The sequence below is a fragment of the Narcine bancroftii genome, chromosome 4 (assembly GCF_036971445.1).
Source record: "Narcine bancroftii isolate sNarBan1 chromosome 4, sNarBan1.hap1, whole genome shotgun sequence".
Taxonomy (NCBI): Eukaryota; Metazoa; Chordata; class Chondrichthyes; order Torpediniformes; family Narcinidae; genus Narcine; species Narcine bancroftii.
Genome location: NC_091472.1, coordinates 77,273,583 through 77,290,539, shown reverse-complemented (window position 1 = coordinate 77,290,539; position 16,957 = coordinate 77,273,583). Strand labels below are relative to the sequence as shown.

The 16,957-nt window shown below is 35.9% G+C and overlaps 1 protein-coding gene across 15 annotated transcripts in view; it reads right to left on the bottom strand.

The window, feature by feature from the left end:
* ehbp1 (EH domain binding protein 1) overlaps positions 1 to 16,957 on the bottom strand; it is a 561,098-nt gene that overhangs the window by 57,693 nt on the left and 486,448 nt on the right. For 2 of the 15 annotated variants that reach the window (XR_011355819.1, XR_011355820.1), the window contains one exon: positions 13,632 to 13,747. The exons of the other annotated variants lie outside the window; for them this stretch is intronic. The gene's annotated coding sequence lies outside the window, so the exon portion shown is untranslated. The remainder of the gene's footprint in view (positions 1 to 13,631; positions 13,748 to 16,957) is intronic. 15 annotated transcript variants of the gene reach the window in all.

Below are 16,957 nucleotides of genomic sequence, written 5' to 3'. Positions count from 1 at the left end.
TCTAAATACACAAATGACAAATGGTGTTGGTCCAGTCTGGGAGGAGAGATGATGTTGAAGGTTAATAACATTACTGCTCTAGCTGGATCAGTATTAATTGAGGGCAATGAATGCTCCTCAAGTTGTATCAGTGGAGTGAAAAAATTGAGTTAATATTATAGGTTGATGACACATTGACATCTTGATTTTACCATTGATTTTTCTAACTCTAACCAACTGCATCTGAACTGCAGCACTCCACTCACTAAAGATCCACACACTGTCATTAAAAAGGCTGACAAAGGTAGTGATATTTTGTGACAAATTGACCTCTATCTGACAAGAGGCTGATTGTCAGTTCTCAGGTATTTCCTACTGAACCATAGCTGTCATCTCACTGACCTCATTTTCTCTGTTGATCTCTGTGGAACCTTTAACTCCATAGTTCCCCAACCTGCCATGACCAACTTCTATCTTTTCCCCAAGATTCACAAGCCATATTAACATGACTAAACATTGGTTTAGACAGTTCATGCCCATCAGAAATTATTTCTTCTTTCCTTGACTCTTCCTTTTAGCTCTTTCCCAATCTGATGCCCTCTGCCACTTTGAAGGTTGCCACTTTCCAGTCCCAATCAGAGCCTTTCTCTTCTCCCAACTAATCCCTCTCCAACATCCTTCTCCCCCTTAATCTGGTGAATTTGTTCTTCTATAAATCAAAAATCTTTGGGAAGTCTGGTGGTATAGTTTTCAATGAAAAAGGATGCCTAAAGTTACAACATGAGATTAACAGAGAAAGTGGGTTAGGGAACAACAGATGGAATTTAATCTGGACAATTCCAAGTAATGCATTTTTGGAAGTTAAACCAGGGTAAGTGGGAGTGTGGTTGAACGGAGAAACCTTTAGGCACAAGTTTATAGTTCCCTGAAAGTGGCACACAGGGTGGTGAAGAAAGCAATGTCACAAGCTTGCCTTAATTGGCCAAGGTATTGAATACAAAAGTTGGAGCACGATGTAACAGGTGAATAAAAAGTTGGTCAAGGTGTACTTGGAGCATTAAGGGAATAAGGTGATTAAGATAGAGAGGGTGCAGGAATGGTTCACAAGGATGCTGGCTGGATTGGAGGGATTGTATTATCAGGAAAAAGTGGATGGCCTGGGTTCTCTGTTTTCCTGGAGCTGAGAGGAGACGTGATAGAGTTACACAAAATTATGAGGCATTAGATAGGGTAGTGTCTGTTTTCCATGGTACAGATGTCTAAACCTAGAGGGCAGAGGTTTAAAGTTAGAGGGAGGGCATTTAAATGAAACCTGAGGGGTCAAAGAAAATAACTTGGTTTCTGCAGTCATTTGCCAGAGGAGGTGGTGGAGGCAGAAGCAGTAACTGCACTTAAAAGATTTCTGGACAGGTACTTGAATGAGTTCGGCACAGTGAAATATGGAATTAATGAAAATGGGATGAGTCTGGATATGCATGATGGTTGGGATTCATGCAGTGGGCCAAAGGGACTAATTATATGCTGTACAGAGTTATGACTCTATGGTGCCCTTATTGATCTCCATTTATTTCCACCTTCTTCATTCAGGTGGATTAACAAGCCTTCTGCACACTTTCTCAAACGGGACCAACAGCACTCGTGCCATCATAAATCTTGCTCAGATACTCCTTTAAACTCTCGATCTTCTGCGATTTAAAACATGTTGATATTCTCACTTTTACATAGAAACTTGCAGACTTGGAACATCAATAGGGCCAGGGCCATTCAGCTATCTATTCAATCATGGTTAATCAGATTGTAAACACTACTCATAATTTTTATCTTTCATCCCTCTATTTATCAGGAATCTACTTATCTCTACCTTAAAAATATTCAGACTCTGCTTCCTCCACCTTCTGAGGAAGAGACAGCCAAAGACTAACAACCGTCTGTGGAACAAAAGTTACAGCTCCTCTGTTTTGAATGGGCAAGCTCAAATTTTGAACAGTGATTTTGACCAGTTTCCTTCCAAATCTCACCAGGATTCAATCAATTTTCCCCTCATTCTTCTAAATTGCTCCCTAAAAAGAGCATAAACTGTCTAACCCTCTCCTCATAAAATAATCTGCCCACTCCAGATATCAGTTGAGTAAATTTCACTGAGCTGCTTCGATGGTATTTACACTCTGGCTGAAATCAAGAGCTCCCACATAAATGCAGCCTAGCTAACTTTATATTCAATTCCCGTGCAATAAACAATAACTATCTGCATACGAGCCTTTTGTGAAACGTGTTCTTTTCCTGTTCTAATGCAGTCATTGACTTGGAGCATTAAGTCTCTTTCTCTTTCCACAGAAACTGCCCAATCTCATGAGCATTTTTAGCATTCTATGTTGACAGCCTCTACCCTTTTCACTCTGCTACCATCAGGAAAAAGGGACAGGAGCCTGAAGACGAGCACTCAACGAACGGCACAAGGCAGCTTCTTCCCCACTGTCATCAGATTCCTGACACTACCTTACTTGGTCTTTTTCTTTTCCTTGCACTATTTTAAATTATTTTGCAAGGTGGTTTTATATAAACGTTTGCACCTTTCATGACATGTTCATGACGATAAATTCTGATTCTTATCTAATAATCTTATTCTTTTATGTTAACCTTTGCCTGAGAAGGTATATCTGTACACACAAAATCTTGAGTTTTAGTGCTTCTTAACAGGTTGATTTTTTTTTTTAACCATGACTTTTTGTCAAACTGAAGAATATCAACTTTGTAGAAAAGAATACTTTTCCATTTTAAGCACTCAATTCCAGCAAAGTTGAGAGAAGTGGCAAAAAAAAATCTCCTCCCCTGATCCCACTGTTAATTTCCACAAGCAATCCTTATAAATACAGCACCGGCACAAAGCATTTTCTCCTGTGCTTGGCCTGACACTGGAAAGGCTGTGAGCACCAACTTTATGACTACAGCATATGAATTCTGATACAGGTCAAGTATCCTGTATCCAGCATTCTGAAAACAGAAAAGATCCAAAAACCAAATATTTTTTTTAAGCACTGACATGACGTCACAAGTTGAAATTTCTGCATCAAAAATTTGCATTCTCACCAGTGCCTATAGTGAAAATGTGTGATGGGCTAGAGCAGCGTGTATTCATAACAGAACAAGAAATCATGTCAGATGATAAAATCAAAGAGAAACTTCTAAGTCAAACCCATTGTTAATGAGACAGACGATACTGGAGGAAACATTTGAAAAGCCATCGAGGAGAATTTCTAGTGTTTGGTGCTGCATTTATCTTATTTTGTAAGCAGAGATTTTTTGGGGATAATTATTTAACATTATTTCATGTGAATTTTCCTTTTGTGTCATGTCGGTGCTCCAAAAGCCTGTTGTTGTTGTTTAACCACTAATACAGGTATCATGCTGATGCTACTGTGCTGCTTAGCTCTATTGTTCCAAAAACAAAAAACCCAACAACCGAAAAACATCTGGTCTCAAGTGTTTCGGATACAGGGTACTGTACTCTACTGCCATTTTGCATGAACACGTCGGTAAATTTTTATTAGCATTTGCCCATTAAAGATGACCCAAAGACATTTCACATCCAGTCCGTTTCAACCCAAACCCATAATCGTGCTATTGAAAGTTGTATCCTGCCAACATAAAAAAAAATATATATATATATGGAATTAAAATTATCAATTAAGGTAATAAAGGACATTTTCGCTGTCATAAATTAAAGGAATTTCTAAATTTGATATTTAAAAAAAACAATCAAGCTTTTTATAACAATGAAAGTTTATGCTATAGTTGGCTTTTAAAGGTTGAAGAGTTACGTTTAGGCTGGAATTCTTAATCTGAAGCATATTGTCATGGTTTGCTATTTTACATGATTAGATTCACAGCCATTGAATAGAGGAACCGTAACATTTTGGCAGAAATAATGTAGTGAAAAGGACAGCTACTCTTACACTACAATTTCCTTTAAACGTTTTACACAAAGAGAAGAAAGGGTGAGAAACAACAAAAAAGAATCAATTTTAAATGAATTTGGTTTTCAAACATGACAGAATATTCTGCTTTGGCTCCCATTAGCTAATGAATACTTTAAATGGGAAAACATTCCAAATTTTCTCTGCATTAGCTGAAAATTCCATTAACTATATAAGAAAAGCCACCTAGGATTTCTTTGATGTAAACCTTACAATAGTCTGAAAATTGTATTAGGTAGTTAGGTTAATTGACCACATAAATTGTCCCTAGTATTGCATGTGAGTAGTAGAATCTGGGGAGCACTGAGAACAGAGAGAGGAATTTTTAAAAATAGGATTAATGCTGAATTAATAAATGCGTGGTTGAGGGACAATGTACTTGATGGGCTGAAGGGACTATTTCCGAGCTCTGTCTCTCTATATTACTTTTCAATAGGAATGGCACAAAATAGGTCATGCAGCTGGTTTCCATCAATGGAAAATATTAACAACAATAATGATCAAATATTGATAATAATTAACAAAATTAACATTAATGATCTTTCTCCATTTGTTTTGCTTCGATCAGAGAAAGGCTGGGGTTCATCTTCCCAGCGATTACATTTGTCAACTGTGTCCTTTCACTCTATTTTGATCATGTAAGTTGTTCTAATTATAACAAATAACTTAAATACATTTATAAGGCAAACCTGGGTTGAAACATAAGCAAACAATTCTTTTATCCAGGAATACATTATATTGAAACATTATTTTCCTGCTTTTTGAATTTCAATTGCACCAGAGTAGCAACAACAATTTGTATTTGTTTAGCAACTTTACCTTTTAGCAAAGCATCCCAACACACTTCACAGGAGGATTATCAAACAAAATTTGACTCCAAACTAAAGAAAGAGATGTTTGGGTAGATGTCCAAATATTTGTCCAGAGGTAGGCAATAAGGAATGTTTTAAAGAGGAATGACATAGACCGAGAGGTTTAGCACGGGAATTCTGGAGCTTAATTCTTGATGAAATTCAGAGATGATTAAGGGCTGGATTAAGAAGAGTGCAAACATCTCAGACAGTTGTAGCGTTGGAGGAGATTACAGATGGAGAGTGGTGAGGCTATGGAGGGATCTGAAAACAAGGTGGACAACAGTAAAGATATTTTTAAAGCACCAATTAAATGAAGTGTTAAAGAATTTATGGAAGTGAAAAAAATTTCCAATTCAGAAGCATTTTGAGCAAACTCACAGATTATTACTTGGTTGAATATGTGCCTCCAGCTAAAACCAGAGAGATACGAAATTAGAATAAAAGCTTAACAGATGATTAACCAAAGATACTCTTCTCAAACGTGTAATTTTAATTCGAAGCAGTGAGTTTTAAACATTGAAGCAACGCATGTTTTCTTTTACATTTAAAAACACAGCAATAACTGGAGTTATACTGTAGGAATGTCAAACCAACATCAGTTATTCAACAGATACAAATAAAGTGGAGCAAAAAGCAAATATCAAGAAAAATAATCGATGAAAGTGGAGAAGGAAAAATCCTTTCAAATAGTGATGATTTTTGACTCACAAGTCCTGCTTTATTTAATGGAATAATCCATATGGTAAAATATTTAGATCTGAATATGGAAAATTCATTTTAAATATTGCTTTATTATTTAATGAGACAATGCATGAGTACTGAGAGAAATTTGTCCAAATATAGGAGCCCCACAATGAATTCACCAAACATGCAAGATTCTTTTTATGAAAAAGAACGAATTATTTCTTAGTTTAGAAACTGATATGTTCATTTGAGTTTTTGTTTCAAACTAAAACAGCTTGCTGAAAGTAATACCAGATACAAATTAATCCTGTTATCAGTAACTCCAATTGAAGAGCTAAACAGATTTATCAAATCACAAAACTTATTAATCTCTAATCAAAACAAGGACTTCTAATTTCAACTTTAACCACTTGATATTTAATCCAATATAATCTTATGAAGCAGAATGCAATTTAGCAAGCTTTTATACTTGTAAAAGAACATTTTGCAGATGAATGCCTTCTGTTTCATTTTTACTCAATTGTTTCTACTTCTAACGTCTAAGGGTAAAAAAGAACAAGATGGACATTGTTCATACTGATTAAGTAAGAGCTCATTAAAGAGCTGTCAGCACCACACTTTGAATATGCATGAAGCATATAATCAGATCTAGCACTGTCACTAGAGGAGAAAATGGTAAGTACAAAGGATTGATTTAATTACGTTGAGTAGGCAATGGTGGCAGACCAGTCTTGTTAGGGAGAAAAAAAGGTTGTATTCTGGCACCATAAAAAGGCAGTTTAGCTTCTGTCACAATACCTAATCTCAAGATTAGATATGAAAGCACACTGCTTTTGTTGTTTAAAACTCATACTGTTGGTGTTTTAAAAAAAGACAAAAAAAAGCTTGAACATAACACATTTTTGCTTGTTTAACTTTCCCTTGGTCCAGATGCCAACATGTGTAAATGTTTTTTATGCCTCACATCTGCAATAACACAAGAAATTATGAAATAATTTTATGCCAAAAAACTATCAATAGCTAGCCAATCTCTGTTTTACATCGTCAATAGTACCCGTCTCCCTTGCCACACAGCACTTTCTTTGCATATGAAGATGAAGGGATAACACAATTCAACTAATACTATCAGCAAGAACTAAAATAATCTTGGGTATGAGAGATTGCAACACTAATTTAATTATCCTTCTCTACTGATATATTTCCAGGTGAAATATTAAGACACAATACTATCAAATATGTTTTAATCAACAACCAAAAAACTCAATGCATATAAGAATATGTACAGTTTCACTTACTTTGAACATTAACTACACACTATTCTTCCTTCATTGAATAGGAATAACTTCTATTTAGTTAAATACTTCAAGGCAATTGAGAATATCTAAAATTATTTGATCCAAAATACTACCCAATTGTTTTTCTTGCATTTCTTAAAATTCTCCAAGGTGGAGCTACAACACTATTGGTGACATGGTAATAACGGAATATCTCCAATATATTGTCTATTTACCTTCAATGAATTCCATTGAAAACTAAAGTAAAATTGAAAGCAAAATAAAATAAATGGTTGTGACAATCAAATGATAATGCAGCTTTTTCATTTACTCTTGATGAGTTTGGCCATTAAAATCAGCAACTTGAATTAGAACAATCAAATTGTCTTTATTTATAATTATAGTAATATTTGTTTTGATACTGGTTATGAAAAAATAGCCTTTATTGTTATAATGACCCATTCAATAAATCATACATCTTAGCAATTTTATGGTTGTAATTTTAATCCAATTACTCTTTACTGCACATTAACTTGATCACCTAATGGTCTAATAGAGAGAATGTCTATTTAATAAAACTATCTAATATCATTATACAAATGCTAACAAGGAAATACTAAGGCTTGCTTGAGCAGTACTTTTCTAATTTGTACATCAAGCAACCTGTGAAAAGCCGAGCTCTCCAAGTAATTAATATGGCAAGAGAAGCAGAAAGATCAATGACAAAAATCACCTGGTAAACTAGAAATGGTGTTCTATTAAAAAGCTTTTACTGGACACAGAAACCAGTACAGAGAAACCTGCATTTTGGCACTTATGTTCAACAGGCCCTTAAAAGCATGGAATGATGGAGACAGAAAACCAATCCTTTCTAATAATCTTGTGACAAAAGCTAAAAGACATCATCCTATTAACTACTGATCTCAATTGCTAATGCAGAGTACTTCCTGGTGCCTTTATACACTACATTGCTATTAAAAAACCACTAAACATTCACGGTGGATAACACAAGGTTCATTCACTCTTTACCAGCTTCCCTTGTAAGAGAACTCTAAGTGGAACCAAAGGTGTCATTGATATTATGAAGTGGAAATTAATCAGAAATTTTTCTCATATTTCCGCTGTCACACTAATTTACTTTTGTATAAATTTTACCCAGTTAAAAAGTTCATAGCTAACCCCCTGTTGCAGCCTTTTTAGTTTAGAATATTCAATGAGCAAGTCAACTGAAAAGCATCAAGACCGAGCACAAAAAGTGTTCGAAATTCTCATTTAGTCGTCTTTATTTTGCTAGCGCCATGTGGTCCTTGAAGATGTAGAAAACACGGGAAGCCGAGTAAAGATCAGAGCTGACTCATTAGCATTCTGACAAAATTGGAACGGCAGAGATGTAGAGTTTGCCTAGTTTGCCGTTTTGAAAGCTGCCGGTGGTAAGCTCTCTACTTCATTGTGTCTTTGTCTTTTGGGGTTTTCAACGCAGCAGGGTGTTTGTTAGCTCTGGTTTACACAATGCATTATGGGAGGCTTTTCTTACACATTCAATCTATAGGTGTTTTCTCTGTAGAACTTTAAACATGTCTCTGAATTAGCAGCATCTGCATTAAGAACTATTTTAAACAACCAATTGATAATTTATTACAAGAAAATTTAAATCAAAGATGGATAAATTGAACAAGAAAAAGATTCAGGATATCTCATCATGTCACTGATTTTGCCCTCAATTAAAATTTGAACGGAGCACTTTTCAGATACAGAGCATTCTTTAAATTGCTCAAAATTTTGTTTAGAATATAAATTAACATTTTATCCCAAATGATATACTTCTAATAACCAGGAACAAAGTTCTTGTGTTGACAATTCAAGTCTAAATGAAGTTTCTTTTGATAAACAAAACATTATCAATGCTGCTGTCAGGCAAAAAAACTTTTCAATATAGTAATGAAATGGATAGAGGTTTTGTTGAATGAATTTATCAGCTAAACCACTGCAGTTGCCCTCCTGTCTTGGATGATGACCTGCAAGAATGTCAACAGCTCATTGCCCAGAGAACTGGAAGGAGTCACCAAGCAAGCCATAATCTGCTCATTCTCAAAGCACGGTTTCAAAGTTACATTTCTCAGGCTGTTCAAAAGAACGCTCTCTTCTTTGCAGCCAGGATTTACATCACTGAAATGTTACTGTACCCAAGTTATTGAAAGCCAAGTGAAGCTCATCACTCTGTCACTAACTTCTAATTGCAGAACTTAGAAACTAGTGACAGGTTATTAAAGGATTGTTTTGACTTTGACAGTAGATACAGCAGAAAATTTTAAAAAAATAAGAAAACTGCAAAAGGAAATGCCTCGGATAACCTTGTTAAAGTATATATTCTTGTTTCATTTGGTTTTATTTTTATGGACTTGAGGGAAAGATGCTCCAGAAATGATCAAAAACAAATTAATAATTGATTTTTGCGCTTTGATGGCTTAAAGTGCATTTCTTTTCTTGCTGTGCCATTTGAATGTTCTCCTGCAAACAGGGTCTTGATGAGCGAGGCCACCCAGCTGAAAACAACTGATGCAAAACTCAGAAGTAATCTCCCTGTTTAGCTCAGTACCATGGATAGCCTTAACACTACCTCTATTATTTGATGGATTTAGGCAAATTTTAAATTAATAGTTGGCTTCTATCTTAAACACACTTGCCATTTTGAGATCTTCAGAGGCCAATTCCCATGTAAATACTTTTGCTTATGGCTACAATTGTGAATAAGCCACAATGTGCACCTTTTAAATCTTTCAAAGTCTATTTAACAAAAATTATGTGTTAAAATCCCACACATATTATTTACATGATTCACTTCTAATGTATGGAATTTCATTAAACACCTTTTATCAAAAGATGGAGTCGAGACTATTAAATTAATAAAGGTGGACGAGGGGGAAATTTCATTTAAAATTTTTATTGATAAACCATGCAAAGAAACCAAAGGAATCTGAAAAGTTTAGTTTCTGTATCATTTGAAATTACCTGTTTAAAAGTACATTGAAGAAAGATTCAAATAACCATTGAAAGGCTGGTTCTAAGCATCCACAATAGTCATTTTTTAGTTTTCATTGCTATAAGATTTGAAAGTAAATCAACTCAAGGCAATTGATACTCATTTCAGCAAAAAACTCTATCGGCCTCAAGTGAGAAACACTGGGAGAAGTCTTCCACAAAAGAAATGCAAATATCTGTTGACAGTCCTCATTTTCTTTGCCTAATTCTCCCCACCTCTCCCATTAGCCATTGAGTGCTCCCTCTCCAGGATAGGCAGTTAAATTTACCAAGCATATTCCCAGTAAATGTTTCAAATATTTGCATATAAACCAAGCCCTTTGATTCAGTTATATACATCTGAAAGTAAAGAACAGGATCACTCAAAATCAACCAAACTGTCATGTTGCTGGTTTTAACATTTTTACTGGAATTAAAACATGTAATGCAATTACCTAATTAAATGATAACTTCTTACAAAGTAAAAATTATGAGAGGGCCAATTAAGAAACAGCAAGGACTAGCTTCAACCTCGCAATTTTTATATAGCCCTGACCTGACTGCCACTTGCACAACAATCATTGATATCAGTTTAACAGATGACTCATGAGGAAAAAAACGATGATAAGAAATTCTTGTTTTGAAGGGAACTAATAATATATTATGTTAATATTGGTTGGATCTTGAAAAAAACAATTACATGGAAAATAATGGATACAAAGAATGATTATAAGGCAGTAATCTCATCAAGGTGTTCAGATAACATCAAAATTGCAAGAGCTCTGAAAGCAGTCGCCTGAACTCTTGAGATTAAATTGCAGCCTTGAAATCCCTCCTGTGTACTTTTTCTCTAAAGTATATTGGGGAGCTTGAGGTCAAACAATTTTCAACCCTTTTTGGTAGTGGTAAGTGTCGTGGAGGATAGAAGTAACTAAAATATTCAATATAGTTAATGCCCAGTGTCACACACACTGAAAGCTTGATGACTGTGGCACAACCACAGCAGACTTGTGATGCGATTGAAGAAACAACTGCAAATTCTCCTTTACAATAATGTGCAATTACTGGGGAATAAATTTAATGCTGCTTTTCTCCAATTTCACCTTAGCGAGATAGTATTCTGTTTTAATATTAATAGACAGTTTTCATTTTTCTAGTTCATGCTTTCCTCAGGAACCTTAACCTATGGTCATGATTTCACACCTCGCTCAAATATTGATGCACCAGAACCAAACAACCAGATTGCATCTTTCAGAAGACATTTTACATTAGAAAAGCCCAGGCACATCACTAACTCCCATAAATTATCTTCAAATGTCAAGCCCAGTTTTCTTGGTCCAAACTCACAAGACTGGTTTCTTGATTACCAGTGTCATTCAGTCCTCATAGTTCATTGAAATTGGCAGGGCAGGTTGAAAAAGTGGTTAAGAAAGCACTTGGAATTCTGTTCTTTATAAATGAAAGCTGAGAGTACAACAGCTGATGTTTAGCCACCACTAAGATATTAAGTCCAGTTTTGGTTGTCCCATTCAAGTATAGACTTGAAAGCTTGGGAGGAAGCATAGACAAGATTTATCAAAAAAGGCCCATGAATGAAGAACTTTAATTTTGTTGCAAGAATAAAGAAGCTAGGTTGATTTCCTTGCAAATGAGCTTTTGAAGAGATATGAAATTGGTATTTAAAACCAAGAATAGCATGAGCAGAATAGATAGAAAGAAACTGCTCCAACTGGTGGAGAGGTGAGGAAGTGTGAGACAAAGAATGAGGATGAGTGGCATGAAGAAATTCATTTTATTTATAGATATTTAGTGGGTTGGGTCTGGAATGCAATGCCAAGGTTCAATAATAACATTAAAAAGGGAGTTAGATAAGTAACAAAAGGAAGGAATTTTTAGTACTATGAGTAGGTTGGCAGGAGAGTTGGATTTAGTTGGTCTTCTATAAAGCCAGTACAGACTCAATGGGCTGAAAGGCCTCCTTCTGTGCTATTACCAAACTGGTGATTCTGTGAGTCAAACTAAGATACGTCGTCTTTATTCAGACGAGGGTTCCTTCAAGACTCCATTCTTACTGTTCCACCTCAGGATCACTCATCATTTCAGCTGCCTTTGATAACTGGGCTTTTTGGTATTCAAAATAATGGCATAAATTGTTTCAATAAAAATACTTACCTCACTATTGGATAGGCATAGATTTTTAAAACATGAATCTCCAAATAATAATAGTAATTTAGAAGTAAACAAATTTTAAAGAATCACAAAATAAGATCATTACTAAGAAGAAAAGTAAACTGAATACTACGAGCTAAATAAAACTTTTAAAATATAACAAGAAAATCGCAGACATTAATAATTTTGGTCAAGGGAAATCAAGTCTTATTAAAAAAAAACAATTCCAAATACATCTTGTATATATTTGATAACCTTCATCCTTGCAAACTTTTAATTGTAAAATTTCATAAAAAGAGAACTTCGTAAATCATACTTTTCCCTAACTTAATTCACAACAATATGAACCAAGACCTGGAAGCAAACCAAACTGTTTTGATCTTGGAAACCTTCTCTTAAGAATGTTAATCTGGTGGATCACATGCTGGCACAACATGGCATGTACATTCGCTTATTTCGTATAACAATGAAAAGTACAGGTTCATTAAAATATTTGTAATAAGCATTCTTCTTTAGTAGCAGTTAGTTGCTATGAGAATCTCTGAGAACTAAAATTTAATTTTTGTTTAGGAAATGCTTCGAAATTTCTCTAAAAAATGTGTAGATGCAACACATTTCTAAGTTTGATGACAATGCCTTCAGCATCTCTTCCACTAATCTTCTACAATCCCTTTTCATCTGATTGTTAAAGAATGTTTGAAGCCTGACACCATGTCTAAGATGCCTACACAGTTGGGGGATGGGAAGGCTTTTTCCCTGTTATATTATTTAACTTGATTCCAAATCTGAGTCAGGAGTTAAATTCATATAGGCATGTTTAAAATCTTTCCTTATAAAATATTTTAAATTCAAACTTTATAGTAAAAGATCTGTGATTAGAACAACAGCCACACAATGCCAGTCATATTTGGAAAAGAGCCTGTAAAATTGTCAATAAAAAGTCTAAATGAACTTCTTTCACATTAGACCTTGAAGTATCATTAAAAAAAGATTTGGTGAACAATTGTCATATATCGAAGTGCTAAAATGATAATACATAGGAAAACTTTAAATGACACCACAAATCCTAGCGTAATGACAACAATCCAGCCTTGAAAAGACTGTGATATAGTAACAAGGATTCCTTTTTGGACCTCATAAACTGGGATTGGAAAGGGAAGAGAGATTTATTTGCTCTGAAGTTACAGTAAATCTTGGTTCCCTGAAGGTATGTTAGTTGGCAACACAAGTTCAATGATGGAGACTACTGGAATGAATCTGGTTAAGAATTATTTTTAATAAAATGGTGTCTACAGAGAGCTTAAAGCCAGCTTGCATCAAGACAGATTGAATTTAGCTGCCAGCCGAGAAACACACGATTTTCAGCAGAATCTGCTCTGATTTTTAAAATGCAAAAAGTGCAGACAAATTCAGCGTGATCACCACAGACATCGCGGGCAGCTTCCAGCAGAACTCAGAGGGTATTATGCTCAGAACACTTTTTCTTCCCTTACTGCTGAAAGATTATACTGGTTATCCCATTAAAGTTGGTAAAATGCCATTCTTATGTTTTAAAGCTGTAGCATTTGAGGTCAAGAAGTGTATGCTGCTTCTTACAAGGCTAGTGTGGATGTAATCTTCCCAAAGTTACAATAATTAATGTTAAGCTTCTTTAGCAATACGTTTCTGAAAGAACTTGCCTGATAATATACTTAGAGCCTGTCTATGCTGTTTGTATTTCTAAGCAGGAAACATTTTTATGCGCCTCACGTACTTTGGTTTAAATCTTCAGTCAGACTAGGATGAGGATGATTTCCTTGGGTTATGAAAGAAAAAACCAAAATTCATTAAAATGTAAGGGAAACAAGATATAAATATTCACTCTCAACACTTGCAGAACTAGTGTGAAAATAGTATTCAAAGTCATTGAATATTCAAACAAATATTCATTGATAGATTTCTAATTTTATGTTATTTATATTTTGAAAATACATGATTTTGAATTCCCCTTTATTTTCTTTCCCTGTATCTGCAGATGTACATCTAATGGGAGGAGAGTAAAAAATACTGAATACTATTTCATCTGAAGAGCAGCCATCTTATATAAAATAAGTCATTCTATTTTGTTGGGCTTCTTGTTACTTTGTCAAATAATGGCTCTGAAAGGATGAATGGATCTGCCATTGGTAAAAAAAAAGCTCAACATCCATAGATTTGAGCCTCTTAGATTCTAAGACTGAAAACACAGAAGTGCTGAAGGAACTCAGCAGGTCTTGCTGTGCCCATAGGTGGTATTACCAAAGTTTCAGCCCTAAGGCCTTCCTCAAGGTATCTGTGTATTAAAAGACTGGTGTAAAGGGAAGAATGGCAGGGAGAGGAGCACAGACAGACCAACAAACAAAAAGTGTTAATAGGATAAGAGGAAAGGAGTGAAAAAATGTGAGAACTGATTGAGTAAAGGGTGGGGTTGTTTATGCTCTGTGAAAGGAGACAGAGGGAAAAGGAAAGAGAGAGAGAGAACTCTAGAGGAAAGGAGGCATAGGGAAATATGGGGTGGGACTAATGGAAACTGGAGAAGTTGTTATTAATGCCATCTGGTTGGAGGATGCCTAGACGGAATATGAGGTGTTGTTCCTCTAACTTGTGGGTGCCAGGAGTGCAGCGCTGCCAGAGCTCACCAGAGCATCACTCTGGCACCTCACAAGTTCACTCAGGGCGGCAGCGGCTCATTAGCCGTCTTCATTGCTTATAATCCCTCATGCACCTGAAACTACTCTGTCAATGCCAGTGCAAGGGAAACGCGGAAGTCTGTTGTGCCCCCTCCCAGCGCTATTTTCAATTCTGGACATACCAGTTTCTTATGCGATTAGTTGTCCTACTTCGTAGACCTACAGTTCACTGTCAATTATACAACGCCAAATTCAACATGACAGCCACCAAGGCCAGGTCTTGTGAGACCTCTTTGTCACCATTTTTGGTGAGCTCCGGCACTTAAAAAATTTGCACTGCACCCCTGGTGCAGTCTGGCAGTGCATAAGACCAAAGGAATGGAGCAGGGAATTGAAATAGGTGGCCACTGGGAGATCTCGCTATTGCAGCAGACAAATCCGAGTCTGGGAGATCCTTCTTTTCTTCTTCTTCTCTCTCTCTCTCTTGTTTACTTTTGTCTCCTTTCACAGAGGTAAAAACAACCCCTCTCTCTCTCTCTCTCTCTCTCTCTCCAAAATCAATTCTCAACTTTCCTCTCTCCTGTCCTCTTATCATATCCAATTAACACCTTTTGTCTGTTGGTCTGTACTCCTCCCCCTGCAATTTTTCCCTTTTAACCAGTCTTTTAATAGATGCCTGTCTGTTTTTTACTCACATCTTAAGCAAGGGCTCAAGCCCAAAACATCAGTAATATATCTTTAGGTCCCATGCTGAGTTCCCCAAGCATTTCTGTGCTTTTACTACAGTCACAGCAGACTTTCGTGTTTCACTTCGATTCCTGTACATTTAAATAAAGTAATGTCTCACACTGTCCCCTGTGGCATGAACATCCAACAATCCGGCTGCTTGGGACATTGGTTATGAAGGGCTGTCAGATTTTTGTTAATTCCCTACACACTTTTAATTTTCCTTTAAATAAATTCTTTATCATTTCAGGAAACATGGGAACTGGAGGTCTGGAAAGACATGAGGAGGGTGGTCCCACTGAGACTTGAGGGATCAAGTAGGGACGGGAAAAATTTTAGCAAGGGCAGACCTAGCAAAACTCGAGGAAGTAGGGGAAACATTACCTTGGGCCTGAGATGCCGAAACATAGGGATTTCCAATTGGACATATAATGGATTGCCAGAGTTGCAGTGTAAATACGTTTTAGGTTGCTGATGGAGTGGTCTTATAGCTTCCATTTGACATTGATAACAAGTTATTTAGTGTGCAATCTGTCATTTGTTCATGAATTTAAAATCACTATTTCATCCCCTCACTCAAATTGTGAAACTTTAAAAATTTAATTAGATTATGGCTGGATGCAACGTGTTAGGAATGGCTTCAAAGTCTTACAAATTTTAACAGGGATGTGAGGAGAAAGTCGTTTTTCACTCAACGTATGAACGTATGGTTGATATTTGGAATGTGCTGCTAAAGGAGGTGGTGGAATCAGACAAAATTACATGTTTGAGGGATTTAAACAAACACTTAAATACATAAGGCATAGATGATAGGGTCCTAATGTGAAGAAATGGGATTATTTAGATCACACATGTCAAACTCAGGCCCGCGGGCCAAATTTGGCCCGTGATATAATTATATTTGGCCCGCAAGATCATATCAAATATGTATTAGAGCTGGCCCGCTGGCCGCCGCGCCAGTATAGCACATGCACAGCTAATACTACAAATCCCAGAATGCTTTGCAAATGCGTGGGCGCCGGCCCGTCAGCCCGCTAATCGCCCACACCTCCTCTCTTTACTTTCATTAGCATCTGTGACCTGTCGCCTAACTCACATGTAATAAACCCCTTACAAAAAATGGCCAAACAAAAGACAGAAAACAGGACCTTTCAAGACAGGTGGGAGGAAAACTCTATGTTCATCATTTTAAAAGACAAACCTGTTTGTCATTGAAGCAAGTTGTTATTTTTTTTGACCTGTTGGCTTGTGAAAAAAAATACATTTAAAAGGAGCTTAAAGGCTATAGAGAAATATTATTTACTGAATATTTTATTTCTCATTTGTTAATGCTTCTTTTGGAAAGAGTTTAACCAAAAGTATTATTAAACATTTATTTTAATAAGAAAAAGTTTAACATTACATATGTTGAAAGAAGAGAAAACATCCAGATGTTTTTGAAAATTTTCAATAAATATTTAGTTTGGCCCACAACTTAGTCCAAGTTTTTAATTTTGGCCCTCTGTGAATTTGAGTTTGGCCCTCTGTGAATTTGAGTTTGACACCCCTGATTTAGATGGACAAAAAAGATCAGCATGGATGTGATGGGCTGAAGGACCTGCTTCTGTAATGTAAAATTGTGATTCTGATAT